Source organism: Helicoverpa zea, chromosome 20 (assembly GCF_022581195.2).
Source record: "Helicoverpa zea isolate HzStark_Cry1AcR chromosome 20, ilHelZeax1.1, whole genome shotgun sequence".
NCBI classification, from domain to species: Eukaryota; Metazoa; Arthropoda; class Insecta; order Lepidoptera; family Noctuidae; genus Helicoverpa; species Helicoverpa zea.
In genome coordinates, this window is record NC_061471.1 from 8,209,359 (window position 1) to 8,230,418 (window position 21,060).

At 33.8% G+C, this 21,060-nt stretch overlaps 1 long non-coding RNA gene across 1 annotated transcript; it reads right to left on the reverse strand.

The window, feature by feature from the left end:
• Window positions 1-17,051: 17,051 nt before the first annotated feature.
• Window positions 17,052-20,776, reverse strand: LOC124640183. Its single transcript, XR_006985535.1, has 2 exons — window positions 20,574-20,776; window positions 17,052-19,373 (listed from the first exon to the last, which is right to left on the reverse strand). It is a non-coding gene; the product is annotated as an uncharacterized LOC124640183 (long non-coding RNA).
• Window positions 20,777-21,060: the final 284 nt, after the last annotated feature.

Here is a 21,060-nt window from a genome sequence, read left to right on the forward strand (position 1 = left end):
TGACAGCGATGAGGAGCAATTTTTTGATGCAATGTATTAGTTTTAAGTTGTATGTATAAGTTTATTTTTAATTTATAAAATTAATGTAAATATTTTGTAAATATTATGTAAATATTATAATATTACATAAAAGATTAACATCAATTCTCCAACCACACAACAAACGACTCTAAAATAAAATATTAACAAACAAAATACAAAAAAACACCACACCAAAATCCCTCATAATAATGTAACATCTAAACCAAAAACCTAATGCATCATTAAACTAGCTAAAACAGACCGGATCAATACGAAGCAAAACTTAAATTTCGTCCCCCCAAGAAGGTTGGACGGGTCCAAATTCGTATGTTAATACATCCCCCACTGGGGGCGGTAACTCCCCCGCCTCACGAGGGAACGGACCGAACTATTATAAAGGGTAGCACGAAAGTTAGATTAATGATGTTAGGAGCTGACCAGGGTATACCTACAGAGGGATGTGGGTTTAAGTGAGGGTTGATTTTTGGGTGTCTTGAGATATATTGTGTGCTAGCTTCTGCCCGTGGTTTTGAAGGTTTTCTAGATTGAAGGGGACCTATGTTTTAAGTTGAACACTAATGTAAATTATGTGTGCTAAGCTTATTTAGTTTAGCCGCTAAAGCTTGATTGAAAATTGAAGAAACTTTCACATTTATTATACTAGTAAGATGAGTTACAGTAAAAAGATAGAAAGATCAAGTAAGTATACCTGCATAGTTGCACTTTCTTTTCACTAATTTTGAAAGAGTTTTTAGCCATAGGTCATCCTTAGGTCAAATATGGTCATCACACAAACAAACATCGTAACTTGATAATGATGTGTAATCATTGCTGACAAGAGCTCGTTTGTATGAATACTTTCCGACGGCTGGTAGATAAAACATTCTGCCGGCCTGTTTTACAATCGAGATTCAATAATGTGGCTGAATAAACAGTAAGTTATAGTTATAGTGTGGAAATGAATGATTAGATTGACTTAGGAATGCCCTAAACCAGGCCATGGCTTAGAGCTCGGTTAGTAGTAGGTTTAAGATAATTAATTTTTTTTTTCAACACATGATATTCATGAATTGATTTAGTAGTAGTCATTCAGTCAGATTCACAAATAAAAATCCAAAACCCAAATTCTTTCAAGAATTTTTCTCCCACCAAAAAAATCTTCTCAAGAGCCAACATCACCCGTAGGTGTACCTCTCCTATCGAGTCCCGCGGTAAAGTGTGGACGATCTAACTTCGCCTTACACACACACACTCACACACTCACATACACACACACAACACAGTACCGCCGCGGGCAGTAACGTTGAGTTCACATGGGATTAGATTCGTCACTACACACACAGTTTTTCATTTACTCACTGTGTTGCATAAATCGTATTCAAAAGTTGGTACTCTTGTTTGAAAATTCGACACTGTGTTGTTCTGTGTGTCAGCTTGGGTGTTAGTGAAAATTTTGTGTGCACGAAATTAGAAATATTAGTTGCGTTTTGTTGGTTTGTAATGATTTTTTTGGTTTTAAATGAAGTGTCATTTTAACGTTTGTAATTTTGTTACATAGTCTTTAGGTTTCGTATATTTTAGTCTATCATAAAATCAATCTAATTTAGTCACTAATCACTAAAATTCACTTCTAAAGAACATTACTATATTTCAAGAAAAAATATCAGAAATAACTTAACAGAAAACTGCAAGCAACCCTTACAATCCTTATTAACAACGTACGAAATAACGAACATTAAACTAAAATATCTAATGTATCGCATACATACATAATTACTGTTAGACGCACACATGCTCACACACTCACACATACACAACACGTCCTCAAGTGATCCGCCTTCACCACCACCATGATGTGAATTCAAGCAATCTGTTATAGGATATGCAAAATATTTAGAAAGCATAACAGTTTAATTAAGGGTAAATATACAATTCATAAAATACATTTTTTGTTTATCAAATGTCAAAAAAATGTAAAAAATATTTTTTGCAAAAAATGTAGGTACTCTCAAATAATGACAGTTTCATTTTTTTTTTTAATAAAATTCGAATAATAAAAAACGAAAAATCATTCATAATCTATTCCTATTTTGTTAAACTCATTTCGATTCTCGACCTCAAAAATTTACAAAACCTGACCCTTTAAGAAACTCATCTCACAATAATCCCCAAAGAACACGAATCTATTAAAAAACTAGTTCAATAAAAGATCAACGGTCAAGTCAAAGGGTCCGAGGTCGGCGCAAGCGCATGGGAACTTTGAACCTCATTATTATGCGTTTTGATCTCTGACCAAAGACTCTCACGATGACCGGTCTATCTCCCTAACCTTACACGAAATTATTCTATTTTTATTCTAATATATTTTATTAGTTATGTGGAAATCTAACGATGTTTCTTTACAATTTGGGATTTTTGAAGAAATTCCCACAGTAGTGGTATGAATTATTTAAATTTGAGTTTTGGGGTTGAATTGCATATTTTTAGGAGTAGTTATCGTTTGTGTTTCGTGTAGAAAGGTTAAGCTTGTGAGTTTGGACATATTTTGTGTTGTGTTTGTATTAAGAGATAGTGTATTACGGAAGTACTACTGTATCATCATTAACACTTAACGCAAGTAAATGTGACTTTACTCACCAAGAATGAAGTCACTTACTCGTATTTTCGGCAGAAACTTTATCAAATCATAGGTGAGCTTTTACAATTTAAACACGCTTCGATGACTCAGCAAACTTTCTATTTCATACATTATATTCTCCCGAATCTAAATTCAAGATGCCACTTTGCTTCTGCGAACCTACCATATACTGCATAAGACCGCCGCCCACTCGCTCGCGAATTCGACCAAAACTACACTCACACCCCGATATATTTACGCTTTATCCAGAACTTGTCGCCTTGTATACCGACTCCCCCGCACCGTGCCGGACCGTACGACATAAAAGCGGATTTTAGCCAACCGGCCGTCATTCAAAGACGGTTTTGTGCCGTTTTTGATGAAATTAAGTAGGTATGTTGTTTAATTTTGGTGTCTTGTATTGTTATTTTGTGGGTTCCATTTTGTTTTTGTTTAGGATGCGTTTGTATGTGTCGGTGTCTTGTGACCAGGTTCCCATCATTGCACAAGGCTAAGTTAGTTTCCTTTAGTTGGTTATTTATCCGCTCGCGGTATCATCCGCGTAACCCATAACTTATTCTGTTTATTAGTCTTAAAGTCATAATACCACCAAGTTTCCTCAAAATTCATTACCTATGTGTTTTGGTTTCGTACATCCCCGCATCCTTATCTTGGAAACTTTGGTGTTTCTCATATTTATTTGTAGGATAGTGGTGGTACTTAGACTACCTTCGTATAAAAAGCCTGAAACTTGCCCCCTACGATGTCATGTGGCACCATGACATTAAATAGAATATGAGAATACCTATGGATAACCTTTACAAAACACAATGTGACCTATACCTACACTCATCATCCTCCGAGCCTTTTTCCCAATCATGTTGGGGTCGGCTTCCAGTCTAACCGGATTCAGCTGAGTACCAGTGCTTTACAAGAAGCGACTGCCTATCTGACCTCCTCAACCCAGTTACCCGGGCAACCCGATAACCCTTGGTTAGACTGGTGTCAGACTTACTGGCTTCTGACTACCCGTAACGACTGCCAAGGATGTTCAATGACAGCCGGGACCTACAGTTTAACGTGCCATCCGAAACACAGCCAATGGTGTCTGAGATATACTTAGAAAGTACATACAGACTTAGAAAAGTTGCATTGGTACTTGCCTGACCTGGGATCGAACCCGCGCCCTCATACTTGAGAGATTGGTTCTTTACCCACTAGGCCACCACGACTTTCTATACCTACACTGTCTTTCTTTATTATCCTTATGGGTGAATTTGTTACTTCTTCAAACATTTTACTAATCTTTACATAAGCTAGTACAGCACAAACATTTTCCTCATATACCAGTTGCACCTACAACCACAAACATACCCCTACACCGTATTTCTTTGTTTCCAATTAAATTGTTTAATGAACGTGTTCCGTCACTCACAATCCACACTAATTTAGATTGCCGCGCCGACACCAGTAAACGTCATGTCTATGCAAATCAGAAATTAATTTCGCTCATTTATAGCCTTATAAACAACAGAGAATTATTAGTAATTTGTAAATGGGAAAGTTTGTGGTGTCTTTGTGTTGTTGTTTGGTTAAATTTAGCAGTTTATAGTCGGAGAATCTTATGTGACATTTGACAGACTCGCTATGGGTGCTTCGGAAGGGAATGTCTGATTACTGGCTTTTTGATTTTGATTTTTCTTATGGAGCGTTTTGGTTTCCAGGGCATCGGTAACTCTTCAGAAGGCTTTAGACTTTAAGGGAAGTAGACGAGGAGAAAATACTACTGACAACCTAACCAACAATTATGAGGTATAGTAATTGCAAAAAAGATCTGTAACAACACTTGAACTTTCAAGTAAACCACTTCAAATGCAATTCAGTATGAGAATAGATTCGGAGCATGATTTAAAAATAAATGTGTTATGCACACAGTTTTAGATGGAGCCGTAAACTGGTAACTCACTCGCATCATGAAAAAACTAATGTTAAATATAAAATGCCAAAAAAAAATACCCATGTTTCGGTCAATTTCGGTTGATAATCGAATCGGTTTAGGGCGGCGCGAACCCGATTTTTCCGGGTTTGATCGGTAATTCATCCCAATTAGCGTAGGCAGAGCGGCCGGTAAAAGAATTTTGTGGAAGTATGACTTAACTGTGTTAGCCGATTAGCCTCCCCTGTGTCATTTGATTTATGTCAGGCCAATGTTTTATTCGAATAGGTTATGTTATGCGGTTTTTGAGTTAGAATGAAGAGGTATATAGGTTCTTATAGTTTATGTACAAAGAACAGAATATCATAGAAATGTGTGTTTTAAAGACTGTCAGCCTTACTTATAAACGTGAATTAAATAATAAGTAATAATTAAGGGCTGTTTAAGAAAATTCTTACTTATAAACGTTGCTTAAACATATCTTAACTAACATTTAATCACTGAAGGCTTTAAGTAGTGATTAGTTAAAATGTTGCTTAGAAGGTGATTAGAGATTTTTATAAGTAAGGGGTTAACCTGTAGTTCTTTTATATATCTATTTTGTATGCTTCTCAATTATAAGAACCTTATGTAACCTGACAAATGCCAGAATTAGAGATACACTGCCGGGTAATAACAGCGATGAGAAATAATTGTTTTATGTGGTTCATTAGTTTTAAGCTGTTTACAAAAGGTTAGATAGTTTCAGATGTATAAAGAAGTGTAAATATTTATTTCGTTAATGTGATTTTGAAAGATAAACCTATTCAACCTCAATATAACAATTTCTATATACATATATTACAAAACAAACACAAAAAACAAGACACTAATCTTCCAAAATCAATTCTTCCAACTTCAAAACACAAAACGTGAAACAATAGATGGTTTAACGCTTGCTATTTGTTTAAACATAACATTTTAATTGTTTCACTATTTACTTAAACACATCTGCGCAAATATGTAGGTATACTCTATACAACATGTAACTTAATTAACGCACATCCTGAAATTAGTTTGTTCAAAATCGCTTACTGAATCGATTTATATAATTTTTAATATAGGTAATTTTTTATCCCAAAAATAATTAAAACTACGGAAATTATTGTCATATTAACCCTGTACAGGCAAAACAAATTCAAATAGACCGTAACTCAAAGTAATAAGACTTCGTGTATTGTCGGCTTTTTCCGTAGTTTCGTTATGTTGTGCGTAGTAGGTAGTATGACCAAAAAGTTCTCCAAGAATTGGTGTAACTAATTTAGTAAATAACAATGCATATACATGTTAAATTAAAAATTCAGTGTATGTATTATGATTATAACATAATATTCTAATTGGGGTGTTTGAGGGTGTGCGTTAATTACGTTACATGTTGTATATACACATTTATATTTAACTAGCTGTTTTCCCTCGGTTTCACCTGTGTCTTGTTCTTCACGAAGCCGGTCAAAATATAGCCCATGTTATATGAGGATAGTCTAGCTTCTCAACAGTATTTTTTTTTGTGGTTTTGGAGCCGGGTACAACGGTTATAAACAAACAAATAAAAAACAATTTGTCTTTATTATAATATTAGTAGGTATAAGATTTGTTTCTCGGTGGTTTAACTTCTTCCCGTTATAGGCAGTTATAGGCATTAGGCATAGCATAGATCACTCAGGGATAGTCACGCTTCCCAACACTCAAATATTTTTTCAAATTGTGTCAATAGTTTCGGAGGCTTTGCACCCGTGAAAACAAAAGCGTGTTTGCTCTTTATAATAACTTAGTATAGATAGCAAATATACACTATGCATATATAATCAAGTATATTTGTACCATTAATAACAACGAATAATGTTCTAAAAGTTCGGTGCAATTAAACGCCACTCGAGGCTCATAAATCCGTTTATATCTGGCAGTCAAAGTTATCGTTAAAAACTTATACTTTGCAGTTAGTTATTGTTTATAGCTAATATTTTAATTATCTCGCTGTTATTTTAGTTATGTGTCGTTTGGGAGTACGGGTAATGTGGCTTTTAGGAGTTTGTGAAAGAACTTATTGGAATTGAGACTCAGAGGATTGAGATTTTTAGAGAAGGATTTTGGGCTAATCTATGTTAGATGGATGTTTTGGTCTCAGAAATTAGTGTTGTTGATTATATTCTTGCAGTTTTTATCCCCAAAATTAGATCAAGAAAATAATCATTGTAACAGAAATGGGTGTCATAAAAATATTGAATGAAATCAATTAGCTCATTGAAGTTTTACAAAAAAATGTCCTTCAGGATTGAAAAAAAAATCCTTTTTTGGAAATGTAGGTTCATATCTAAACGAACAATGATACCTACTTTTATTACGTGTTTCTCAAAATTGCTGTGAGTGTTGTTGGTCTCCGCATTGTTTTTCTGGAAAAGGAGATTATAATGATCTTGCAGATCCGTTTCATTCGTTTTATTTTGTTTTAAAATTCGTTTTATTTATGCCTATGTTTTGTGGCTTTCAGATGTATGGAGACAGTTGCTGAGAGCCTGTGGAGCTATGAACGTATCTCCGTAACTGTTATCATTCGATCATCATCAAGTTATATCATGTGAGTACACAAAAGAATGATTAAAGGAATGACGCACGAAATAAGAATTTACGATTAAATGATTAAGTAAATGATCTATTTTAATAATGAAATAGGTACTATCGTATTCATGTTTCTCAAGACATGTTTTTGTTTCATACTTTTCAGTCAAAACTGTGAATTTGTGCAGTTTTTTTTTTTTAAACAATATTGCGAATTTAACTTTTATGATATGTTTTTTGCAAGATCATTTTATTTAGAACTCTTACAAAACTGCATTTAGTAACAACGGCGATGCACTACAACGACACATTAAAAAAAAAAAAAAACAAAAAAAAAATTAATTAAAAAAAATTAAATTAAATTAAAAATTGTAATATAAAATGAATTATTCCAAACCCATTTTCATTAACAGAATCAAAAAACCAAAAAGGTTTTAAACGTGCTGTTACTAAACAAAACATCTTTTATCATCCCAAATCTAACGTTAGTGTAAAAATGTGTTCTCTAACTACAGCTTTCAATAGAAAATATTTTCCTAGTACTATTGGTTAAGTTAAAAGCGTATAGACATGGTGTTACCAGCAGTTATTTTTATTAGTTTACTCGAAACCCGTTGAAACTAAAATGGTTCTGTTGTTTATTTTCAGAAAGTATTGCCTGTCTACACTGTGTCCGTTGCGCCGAAACTTGAACAAGGTATGTTTAGATGATTTTAAAATAAAACTACGTAATATTTCTGTTTTGTTTCTGGTTTTCTAGTGCTTGTTGACAGCGTGTAGGCTGGTCTTTGAAAGTTATTTGTGTTTTTATTGCATTGTTATGTAAAGTTTCGGATAGGTTTTGTTTGAATATGAAGTAGAATTTTACAGGTGTCAATTTAAGTTTATGAAAATATACACTGTTGCCATAAATCGCTATACGAAGGAGGCGAAAAAGACTTAGTTAAATTTTACAGCACTTTCTTGTTGCTTGGAATTTTGGTGATTGCTTTGTTGTGTAAAATGATGTATGGGATAGTATTATAACAATTATGTAATACTTATACATACATACTAAGGCAGAACTCGAATAAGGAGTAACATTCCTTGATAAATGGACTATCTAAATTGAATAAGACTCTTTCAAATCTCTCAATGAACTCTTCAACGTTTAAACATTAGTATACTTAGATGAGAAAGAATCCTTCTGCTAAGAGGAGACCTATACCCATCAGCGGGACGATAGAAAGACCGATGCTAATCTTGATACTTATACATTTTCAGGTGGGGAGACAGCTGCCGAGCTGATGTGGTGGAAATCGTTGTGAGGATTATCTGAAGAATTGTAAGCATTACTGCTTTGCCTCATTACGGCTTGGCTATGCTTCTGCTTACATGCTTCGGAGCTAGAGGGGAAATGTTAGCAATGTTTTGCTGATAAAGTTACGATTTAGTGTGTAGGTTTCTAATAGTTTTGATATTAAGAATAATTTTTAGTTACTCAGGTATCAGCAGAGATAATCAGAAACGTTTTTTATTGATCGTTTTGAATGTATTTTCATAAAAAAATAAACAGCGGCGTATTAGGTTACAAAATGTAGATAAAGACGTATAATTTTGGTATTTGCCCGGTTCCTGTAAACAAGAAACTAGTAGTTTTGCTTATGGGTTTTTTTTACATTAGCTCTGAATATAAAAATATGCTACAGATTAACAGTAAATAGGGAATAAGGAATCGAATCAGGGTAGTTAAGATAGTCAAAAATTGGATCTTTGCTTACATTGGCACCCACTTCCTATATAACATTAAGGTGATGGTTGTAAATTATCAAATATTGCTTTAAATAAACAATATACAAATAAAAATCAAGTTGTTTTAGTATCCTTTACTGCTACAAGCTTCTGTGGAAGGCAATTAAAGCTTCGCTTACACTTTATGCGAGTAAAGTTTCATAGCTCGAAATATCATTGTTTGTAATATCATACCATGTTATTATGCTTTTAAATGTTCGAATATAATTATAGTATTTTTCATGTAAGCTATTAGTAAAGGAGAATTCTTAAAAAAACATAGATTTAAATAAATGAACGAGTTGTCAAGCAACTATTTAGTACTTTCTTGGGAAAGCGTTTGACATGTATAGTCCATTTAAAATAACATTAGAAATTTAAGTAAACCTTTCTTACTGTTTGTTCAACCGATTTTGACTTCTATTGCGTTAGTAGTATGATTAATGGCGGCTGCAGTAAATACTTGGTATTGTAACCACTATTTTGCTTTCAATTCCGTTCTTTTGTCAACGGAATAGAAGTCAAAATCAGTTGAACAAACAGTAAGAAAGGTTTACTTAAATTTCTAATGTTATTTTAAATGGAGTATAGATACATATGATTAGGTACCAAAATGATTAAACATAAAAATATTCAAGAAAAAAATCATCACTTTCTATGCTTGATATAAAGTGTGACGTTATCAATAATATACAACTAAAGAAATGTCGTAGGAAAAGGTAATGAGAACATACCCATCTTGTAATGATTTAGGATATCAGGTACCCAAATCTTCTTACTTCTAAATAAAATCCACATTTACATTTATTTCTCTCCCAGTCTTTTTATTTTGTTTTCGTGATCATCATTTATCGTTACTGAAAACTAATTTTCATCGAATCCTTCAAACCTAAGGATTTTTCGTAGCTTTAGTAATTTACCTCTCCAAATACAATTTGATTTACTTACATATTCACTCATTCTAAAAACGCCGAATTGCATTACAATTTCTCTTTATCTCGTTCGCGTAGTTTATTGCTCTATTCATTTATTAATAATTCCTGGTAACACACCAATAAATAAACATAACACTTCCTATACCATTTTAAAGCCTTATTAATTTTTTGTTTAATAAACTTTCTTTAAATAAAAATACATTCATAAAGTCAAGCGTCTTCTAACTAAGACCCAGGTTTATTGTTTATTGTATAGAAATACAGAAATCTGCCGACGGGTCTTTTCAACGTCCGAGTTTTCTCTTTTAACTGCATAATTTTAAATGTTATAAAACAATTTCCCTTTTACCTACTATTTTTCTTTTCACATGCTGATTATGCCACACCTATCCCGATGTGACGTGGATTAATTGTACCTAATACTTGTCTTTTTACTACATCTACTACATGGATATTCTAATGTCCTAAGAAAGGCAAATCCCATATTAAGCTATTACACCATAGGAAATTAGAGACCAATTATTATTCATTACCCAGTAAATTTACTTATGCATCCTGCATATACTATACCAATCAACCAATCATCATTTCCCTTGAAGGAAAACTATCAATTTCCTTCACTTCCGTAGACGTCCTCAGTTCAATAAATTCTCATCTCAACCCGTACTGCGACAGACATCGGTCGCCAAAAATCAAAAGTTACCCTCCGTACGAAGCTTTGCGTGTTAAACCGCTCGACAAAAGCGCCACCGAGTAAATTTTTTCATAACTAAATGGCGAGCGGGAAAAAATAGCGCTCGTAACGGCATCTCTTAGCGGACGGGGGAATTTTTCCAGACTTCGGTCATAACACCCGGCCACGTGCATTTGTTTTGGTTGGGTTTTTTTCTCAAAAAAAGAGCATACATAAAGCTCACCTCGGCCGCCTCGTAGGTGCGCAAAGCAAAATGGTCGTCATTTTTTTCTTCTCTTTTCAGCCATCTGTCCGTCCTTTTCGGTCAAAAATGCGATCGTTATTTCTGTTCCGGTGCGGGTGTGTGCGTCTAGCGGCCGGCGTGCTAAATATACGCCACGTTCGCGCACGGCGAATTGCGACTGTATTGTAATGTGATAGAGTGGAAATTTGTAGTGTAACAAAATCGTCTTACGTCTAATGTTTGACGGAGAAAAAATAGAAATATAGGAGGCACGGCGTGTACGATAAAGAGAGCCGGAGTCGTTAACGATTCTGCGCCGGGAAGTTGCGCAGATTGCGTTTTTGGTGCTTTTTTTGGGGGCAGCACCTCACACCAGCGGGAGTTTTTTATGGCTATCTTTTTCTAGCACGCAGTCTCACTCGCAGCGCGGTGGGTTGTGCGTGTGTGCGGGGGGCAAGCACCTAGCGCTAGATTTTTGCGTGCAAACTTCCTAGATAGGTGATCGGCGGGTAGGTACATAACGCGGTATATAATGAGATGTCACCGCTATGTACATAGTAAATAGAGCTGTGGAACAAAGCGTATGTACGTTGACGCTGATTAATCGTGGTCTTTCATAATTCCGCGCCAACCTACCGACTGTTAATTGCCTATTCAGATGAATATGAAAAGTATGCGTAGTTTTTGGAACAAAGACTAGATATTAGCTTTTTTGATGGGGATTTGATGGAACTGTGGCTTAACTTTCTTCACAGTATTTATTTTCAGGAACTAATATTCCTGCTTTACTTCATACTAATTGGATAACTAATCTAATGGTATTCAATCGATGGGGTGATGGCAAACTAGCGCCATGCATGTCGACAATAGTGACCGCATTACTTATTCACAGCAAACAGTTGTCTATTTGTGCCCTTACTGACCGGCCTTAATGAATTAATTGTTATTGTATTGGCGGGAAGCTTATTGCCATGGCAACGCGTGCTACGATATATATTTTTAAAGTATTATGAGCTGGCGTTCGGATATCTTTACCGGCTTTTAAAAAAATCTGAAACTTTTCATACTTTAAAGACTTGATTGTAATGTTGAAATATTTTTTTTCTCGGTAATTAGTTTAGGGGTCAAGTAGGCAGTCGCACCATGCATAAAACTGGTATTTATGACCATTAGGTTAGACTAGCTGGAAGCTGACCTCAACACATTTGGGAAAAGGCTAAGCAGAAATCTTTATGGGTACTTAGGTACATGAGCTGACAGAGCATAATTATATAACATGGACGTTTACAATAGTATAGTATAAGGTTAAGATAATTTCGTTTTGTAAAATAATCTCAAACGATTACTGACACTCTTTTTGTGTATAAACTAAGAGTTAACATTTTATTTCAGAACTAGCTTCTGTCAGCGGTTTCACCCGCATCCCGTGGGAACTACTTCCCGTACCGGGATAAAAAGTAGCCTATAGCCTTCCTCGATAAATGGGCTATCTAACACTGAAAGGAATTTTCAAATCGGACCAGTAGTTCCTGAGAGTAGTGCGTTCAAACAAACAAACAAACTCTTCAGCTTTATAATATTAGTATAGATTAAGTAAAAAAATTTAAACTCGACCAATGTTCATACTCAAAAATCGTGTATTTAGTTAAAATAATGTTGTTATTATACCGAAGACAATCTCTTCTGGGTAACTGGGTAAAACACTGGTACTCAGCTGGATCGTGTTAGACTAAAAGCTGACCTCAACGTAGTTGGGAAAAGGCTAGGCAGATGATTGTACCGCACTGAAATATTTTCAAATATACTAACTTCTTCTATAAAGGAGAAAATAAAAACTGTATACTTACCTATTTTTACACAATGTTAGGCTGCCTACCATACCATATAACCAACAAGCAACAATGCATGTAACAAGATCTTTTTTCAAAAATAGAATAGCAATTTGTAGATACTATGTTTTGTTTCATTAGCCACAGCGTGTCAGTCAGATTATGACATGAAAAGAGCCTATATAATGATTGCGTTAGCCAATGTTTTCGTGTGAGCGATTGCTATTCCATTAGTAGAACCACGATAGCTAATTAATACAATTATTTTATAATTGATTGAATGTTATTTTATTCGTTTTAAAAGCATTATGAACTACTAATTGGAATTTGTTTGCAATTATCAAGTTGTTGCGTATTTGTTTTGTCGCATTTCAGATATTTGATATTTTATTCGAATTGCACTTGTTTTTGTTTATGCCAAATCGCATTACACTGTTTAGAAGTATTTTTATAAAAAGGTTTACATGACAACAAATCGCTACGGCGTAGCGTCTACATAAGCGCCATCTGCACAAGCTTAGAGGAACTATACTAAGTTACTTCTTTGGCTTAGAAAACTTTTTATGAGTTAAAAGTAAACTTAAATACATTGAAATAATACTTATCTTATTTTAAAAGCTTTTTTAAATATCATTTGACTTGATTCAAAGTGTTAATTTTTGAACAACTGCATGAATGCTGTAGTTGAAAAAAGCGCCATCTATTGTTGAGTAGCCGACTTTCATACAAAGCAAGTGAGCGCGTGTCAAACATCGCGTGCAACGAAGGCTTGAGTAGGGTGAGTATCTGTTTTATGGTATGCGTACCGGTTTTATTTTGTGAATAAACTAATTATGAATTAAATTACCTACTTTTGCAATTTCGATGGTAAAAATATTGTAAATTTTAAATAATTCTAAGTATAGTACATTGAAAAACATTTTTTTGGATATAAAAAAAGACAATTGCTAGGATCGAACCTGCATGTTAAAGTCCAGTCTCCTCGAAAGACAAGATGATTTTGAGTTAGGGTGTGTATACCGAAGCTGTGTGGAGATGCTTAAAGGATAGACTGACTATGCCAGCGCGGGGCTGGATCTTTGATTTCTTTAATTTATTATTGTCTCATTACGTATTCTTTTAAATATGAATAATGATGGATATATATTTAATATTTACCTATAAATAAACTATAGTCCAGACCAATTTTGGCCAGGCGGCTTTTCTTAATTGAGATTAACCAGCTGCACTAAACACATTATAGTGATCGGGTGCATGCCCAAATTCAGATGTAGGTACTCTCTACACCCTGAGTTACTTTTACTCCAATGCCCAGGAGTGTATCACTACCAAATACGAGACTCCGAGTTGCTTTGGGAAAGTTTCCTAAAACCCACAAAGTAATTTTAGCCCGATCTAGGCATCGCACCCAGGTCTTAGAGCACAGCAATCGTGCTCACGAGAGCTAGACGAAGTGGGTCTATACAATATGGATCATTGTTGTCTGAAATAAATGTATTTTATTTTATTTATTTATTTTATACATCGGAACACATTATCAAACTATTTCCACAATTGAGTCCAAAAAATTTTAACTAGTAAGCAGTGAAACATATAGGTATTGATATTTAACAACTAGATCATAATGACATACCTACATATTAGGTGTAAAACCGATACTAAGTGTAAAACCGAGATGAAATAAATCATCTAAATCTCAAGTTAGTGAGTAGACGGACGCCAGTTGAGCGAGCGTGGTGATTAATTCATTCTTTCCTAGTATGAGAAGAGGTCTGTGCCCTATCGTGGAACATAAAAAACCTAATGACGCAGACCGAGGGAGTGACATCTATTTCTTTAACATAGAAATACATGACAACAAGGATTGCTCCATCAAAATATCGGGAAGAAGATATTTTGACAATAAATTATTATTTTTAATATTATTTGGAGGTCCTTGCAAAGCATACCTCCTTAATTCCTCACTGTTGGTATCAAGATATTAAATGAAATCTGAAGTTTACGTATTTTTAATAGTAAGAAAACATTGCAATATAGGCATTTCCTCCCTTTTTAACCAATCATCAATAGGTATTATATATTTCAGAATTAAAAACAGTACCTACTTTTCCCACGATGATATTGTATCAAATGAAACCAGTATTAGAATAAAACAAACACACATCGAGGCTTACCATCGCCGATTATCATTCACACGCAATTAAAAAGTCATTAACGTGAATAATTAAAACTGTGTTCTATTTAATCCGGAAAACTACAAAATAGTAACATAGTAAATAATTCATCCCCCCACCCTACTTTTATAATTTTATATAAACGCTCAAACCAATCACGAAATATATTTACGAATAAATTAAATATTGTGTACATTAATTATTTATAAAATAGTACCACTGAGTACCCCCTTTGTCCGCGAATAGAGTCACCCTATTGCTAGTAATAGATGAGGGTGTCTATTTGAAACTGCAAACGAAAATCAACCTTATATTTGGAACATTACGACTGGTTTTACAATGAACGAAGTTTTATTATATACTTTTATTCGAGCTTATGTATAATTCGGTGTCTATTTTATGTATGCCGAGGGCATACTGAAAATTGTTTATAAAATTTTAGAGGAATTATATTATGAAGGTAGACTAAAAATAACATGTCATGTCGATGTAAAATGAAAATGAATATGCCGTGAGCATTTTACAGTTTTTCGGGAATATATCGATAGGAAATTGTGGTCTGTGTAAATCAAATACTGGATTATGCTGTGGTAGAGAATTTTCATAATTTTAGTTGAATTTTTTGCGGACAGCTTTGTGCGGGTTTTATTTTGTAGTCGGAGATGGTAGAAGAATTAATAGCGATCGATTTGTTAATATTGTTATGCGTGTAGAAAAGTATACTAGAAAGTATATAGATAGTCCCTATACTTTCTTACTAATATTTTAAATACACAATTCCTATGTCTATCTGTAACATTTTTCTAAATGACTGATTCGACATAATATGTACGGAAGAAGTTTTTGCTACCTAGGAGAAATCGTAGGATAGGATTAACATGTAACTGGAACAACACAGGATTTACCTACGTCTCTATCTAATATTTCGCTGCTTAAAACGTTGCTTAATATTTCGCTGTAGTTTTCAAATCATCGAAATCAGTTTGTAAATGAGAGTCTTTTATTATTTCTTTATTAGGTATTTTTTCTATTGTTCAAATGTACAAAACAAAATACCTACTTCCTTCATAACGACGCACATAATTGTATCACGTACCATAAACCCCACAAAATACAGGGTGTTTGGAATAAAAACAAACAGATTTATTTCTTACGCATTTAAATTAAGCTTTTCCACCATTTTATAGCTTAAAGCAGTCCGTAGCGAAAATAAAACATCCTTTATTTGGCACATAAAGGAATTATTTGGCACATAACGGAAATAAAGGCAGCTTCGTATGAATAGGTGTTGCCATTTGACACAAAACCCTTTAATTTATACAAACGATGTATGGAGAATGAAGATATGTGAAAGAATGGCCTTTTTGATGTTTTGTATTATTATTATATTTTTTTGGTGTATTTGTCGGCAAATGTCGTATTTTGTAATTTAAGTTTAATAAATAAATAGGACTTATCACACTTGACTGTTTTATTTGAACATCCTAACTTAGGCATCTAATCCATTCGCCTAATACATTCTCGTATTCATGTCTCCTATTTGAAGACAATCGCCTACATATGTAATTGGAAAAAATCACGACCATGTTTCTTAAAATATTAGGTAGATAACCATTATTTATTTTAGTACCTAACTACATAGTAAGCTTACCTAATAATGGAAAATTTATGACAAAAACCAATAATTTCTTATATAACCATTTTGACTATAAAACAGGGTGCGCAGACAGTTTCATAATCCACCCCATTTGACACAGCAGGCCGACGATAAAGCACCCAGTTTCCCTTCCGAAGCTCAACCATTTTTCTCCATTGGGCCCCACATATATTAATAATATATTGCAGTGTAAGAAATCGCAAGCGCGAGGGTGGGCCGGCTAAATGCTCCTCGATCCCTTGAGGCACGACCAAAAAAAAATATACGAAACCCCGCAAACGAATTTCAACTGTGTCTTAAATATGATAAGGTGTATTTTCGTGTGGAGGAATCCCCGCACTTAATCACCGCTGTCTCTCGCATAATATGTATGTAGAATGGCCGCGTACTTAGGCCTTTTTTAGCAAAAACTGTGACGCCTCGCGAATCCAAGATGGCGGAGCGGCAAACGTGTATTTTTGTTTTTGTGTAATTACATGCTCTTCAGAGTTTTAAATGGGTTTGCGTTTCGCGAGTGAAATCATTTGGAATTAGGATGTTATTGTTTTTTGGCGAAAGCTCAAATGAGATTGAAAGGGGATAGGAAATAACTAAAACATGTTTCGGTACTGATGTTTATTTTTGTAACTTTGTATTAAAAAATTGACAATCGGTGAATGGTTTTTTGGTTCTTGAATGTAAGCCTGAACTATTACTAAAATGTTACAAAGTCGTTGTCAAAGCAAGTTCAGAAACAGCATAGTTAATAACATACCAAAATTTTACAAAACTTCAGTAGATACAGCCACAATATAGTTGAAGTTTTACAATAAAATCAAATTAATAAATTTTAATGTTAAAATTTCAAAGTTAAAATGTTGAATGGAATACAATTTTCAAGATTTCTATGAAACATAAATAACCAACAAACAGTTTCGCATGAAGTATTTTATCCTGTACACAGTACATAAGTATGTCCAATATAATTATTGAAAGGAAGAGTATATAGAGTGCTTGTACTTTTTTAGAAACATATTTTTATACTAATGTTGAAGCGAACAGATTAAATCTGGAATAAGGCACAAATCAGAGATCAAATTTAATTAGTGATTTTTAAGGAACATTTTGAAATATTAAATTGTTATGCGCATGGACAACGGAAAATATCTGACAGGCACAATTGAGTTTTGATACATATTTATTTTGTTTTAATAACAAAAACAAAATTTAAAATACTGAATTTTAACCAGATTTCGGTACCATGATGATTTACATAGATGTGCCCATATTTTTTTTAAATATAACAAAAGAGTATTAAAGCCACAACAAAGAAGGTTGATTAGCAGCTGACGTTCTAAATTTAAACTAATTTGACGAGAGCAAACGAAAGAGTTCTCATATTAAACCCATTTTAAAATTGGAACGGAAAAAAGATATTGGTCTATAGTTTTTAAGTGATGAGACAAACATAGTTTATTGATTGTGTATCGACTTTGTGTTTGTTGAAATCAATATCGGTAAGTGATGCTTGTTTGGTGAATGTCAGCTGCTAAAGTTTAAATATAGGTTTTTTTAAATATTATTGAAAGTTTTGGGATATTTCTCACATTGACAATTAATTGGATATAGGTAGTACAGTTGTCGATGAAAAGGCGTTTTAGAAGAAGTCAAAGCGGTTTCTGACAAAAAAGTTCAAAAGCAATAATAATTTTTTGCGTCATTTACAGGTTTTTTATTCACAATTTATTGAGTAAAAGCAACAGAAAATACAGTTAAATATTTTTTTGCTTTAATCGGAATGCTTGTTTTGTACGAATCGAATGTAATATAAAATCTAAAAGTTTTTATATATTTTTTTTTGTAACGAGAAGTTGAAGTTTTGAATGAATATTGTTTGCTTTGCACTGCAAAAATGAAAATAAAAGATAATGGATAGAATATTGCCAAAAGTGCTCAAACTAGGTATTTAAAAAAAATATCATAATCAGTTTTTTTTATTATAGATTGGATTAGATATTTGAAGTAACATGTAAAAGACGGTGCTTAGGCATTATTACGGTAAAACGTATGAAAATTCTGTAAAAAGTTGCCTGAAAAGTTCACAATTTTACATGAATGAATGAACACATTTTTAAACCTATTACCTGTTTAAAATTTGTAAAAGGTTGCTCCCGGAAGAAGAAAAAGAGAAATTTTGGAGTTCACAATGATTTAGAAATGCTTGCAATAAATTCATTGAATTAATTAAAAATGCTAATGTATAAGATTAGGAGACAGTAATGTATACATTTTTGAAAATTTTATGAATTTTCAACAGTATTTATAATGATTAAGTATAGACAGTGATTTTGTTTTATTTGATATTTTAAATATTATGTCAGTAGGTATGAGAAAGGTTTTTGATAATTTGTCAGCTTATTTTATCATTATGAAAATAATTTTGAGTCGTTATTATAAACGCCTATTAAACCATGGGTACACCTTTGGTAATTAAAAGTGTTATGAAACTATTACCTACAATTAAATTCATAAGCGAGAGTGCATTTCAATACATACCTATTACCAGTATTTTCATTTTCAATTATATTTTTTTCATAATGACAAAACAAGCCCTCAAGACTAAACAGAACTTATACAACAGAATACAATAAAAACTATTTACCAAAACCCAATCATCGGTTAATGAAATTCCATTCGATTCCCACGAACTGCAATCGATTCTCATATCGATATCGGTATCGGTAAAAGAATTCCGCCAGCGAAGTGTCGGCCATTCGATCGTGAGTAAATACTGGCCGATTTTGTCTTTTTAACTGAACGGCGTCCGTGGCCGAGTTAGAGGTTATTGTTCCATTTTTGAAATTCCCGCCGAATTTTGTTTTGTTTTTGACGTGTAATGGCGACGCGTTGATACTGTTTTCGTTTGCACTTGTATTGGTGGCACTGAAAAAGAAGATGGTTGATTTATATTGTGACGGATTTTTGAGCTGTTTTCGTGTGTTTTTCTTTATAATGGGTTTTTGAGATTAATAGGTTTATAGCTACCTACGTCTAATACGTAGCAATGACAGTTATTATTGAGAACTTGACATCAAAATTAATGGGCAGAGTAGAAAGGAGTGCTTGACTATTGAATAAAAGTTAAGGTAAACAACCTCTTAGGCAATATGCAATATACATATATTAGATTTAAACTGACGCCTGCAATTTTACATAAAACTAACACAAATGTAATAAAGCAGAATATTTTTTTTTTGCGTAAATTAATAAGAATTTCGGAGAAACATGGGATTGTTTTTAACCGACTTCCCAAAAAGGAGGAGGTCCTCAATTTGTCGGGATCTTTTTTAAATTACCTAAGAACACAATACGTTAAGAACAAGCCTAATATTCTATAGTCCTACCTAAATAAAGGTGTTCTAATATAAGCCTGATGACGGAGGCGCATAAACAGTGCAGGCTCACTTTGTCAAACATTTGAGCCGGAACAAATATCAATAGGCTTCACAAATATTGGCCCGAACGGGAATCCCTTCATTCGGTATGGAGTTTTGGAAAAAATGTATATGATTTATAGACTATATTAGGTGGGTATGATACCTGTAGTATAGTTCTTTTGGATGTAGGAAAGGAATTTAATGGCCAAAGTCTGCCGACTAAAGTAGCCGACTGCTTAAGATTTGCATTTCAACTCTTTCAAGCTGAAAATGACTCGTTAAGAATCCTAAAAATTATCGGAACCCACATAAAAGTTTTACAATCAAAAAAGTCTCTTGACCAACCAAAGAGGTCTCGTGAAAACTATAGCTGCCTATATTCTAGCTCTGCCAAAAATATGCAACATATGACAAGAAGTAGCAAAACACTAGACAGAAAACGTCCAACGAAACAAAAGCCGAAATCATCTGATAAATAAATGAAAATGACGCAGCACCGAGCGGCACAAGTGAAGAAAATGGTAAAAAACTCCACTCAATGGGATACACAACAACAATTGTCCAGCAATTGTTCTCATTTTGCGTAGAATGCGCGTCGGCCATATGGCGTGCGTCTACTCCAAACAAATAAATAAATCGTTTGCTTTTAATGGTGGTCTGCACAACTGCCTCCGAAGAACGAACCTTCAAAACTGTGGATACTTACTTCGGTTGAGTTCCAATTTCAAACGTGTGTTGCTTTTTAAAATGCTTCGGTTGAGTTTCGATTCTGAATTTGAATGTTTGATGTTCTCATTTTGAAATTACTGACACTGATTACTGATGTATAACATTTCTCGAAGTATTCTAAGTATTCACTGTTACATTTTGATGTAATTACAAGCCAACGTATCGATCGGTAGCCAAACGTGAACTGAATTTCGATCGGGCGCCGCAATCCTTTAACAAATCGCGTCCCCACTCTAATTTAAGAAAACATATTTACCTGGCCACAACTACAACCTAATCAAACCGCAACACAGCAAAAAGATACGTATATTGTATTGCTTAGTAAATAAGGTTGAAAATCGTTTGTTTTTTTGTGGGCGAAAGCTATGGAAGTTGTTACAGAGCTGGTCTTTATAATGTGTTGCAAAAAAGAAACTGGTTTTAAAATCGTTGCAGCTATGTGACTCTTGTATATAAAGTTGCAG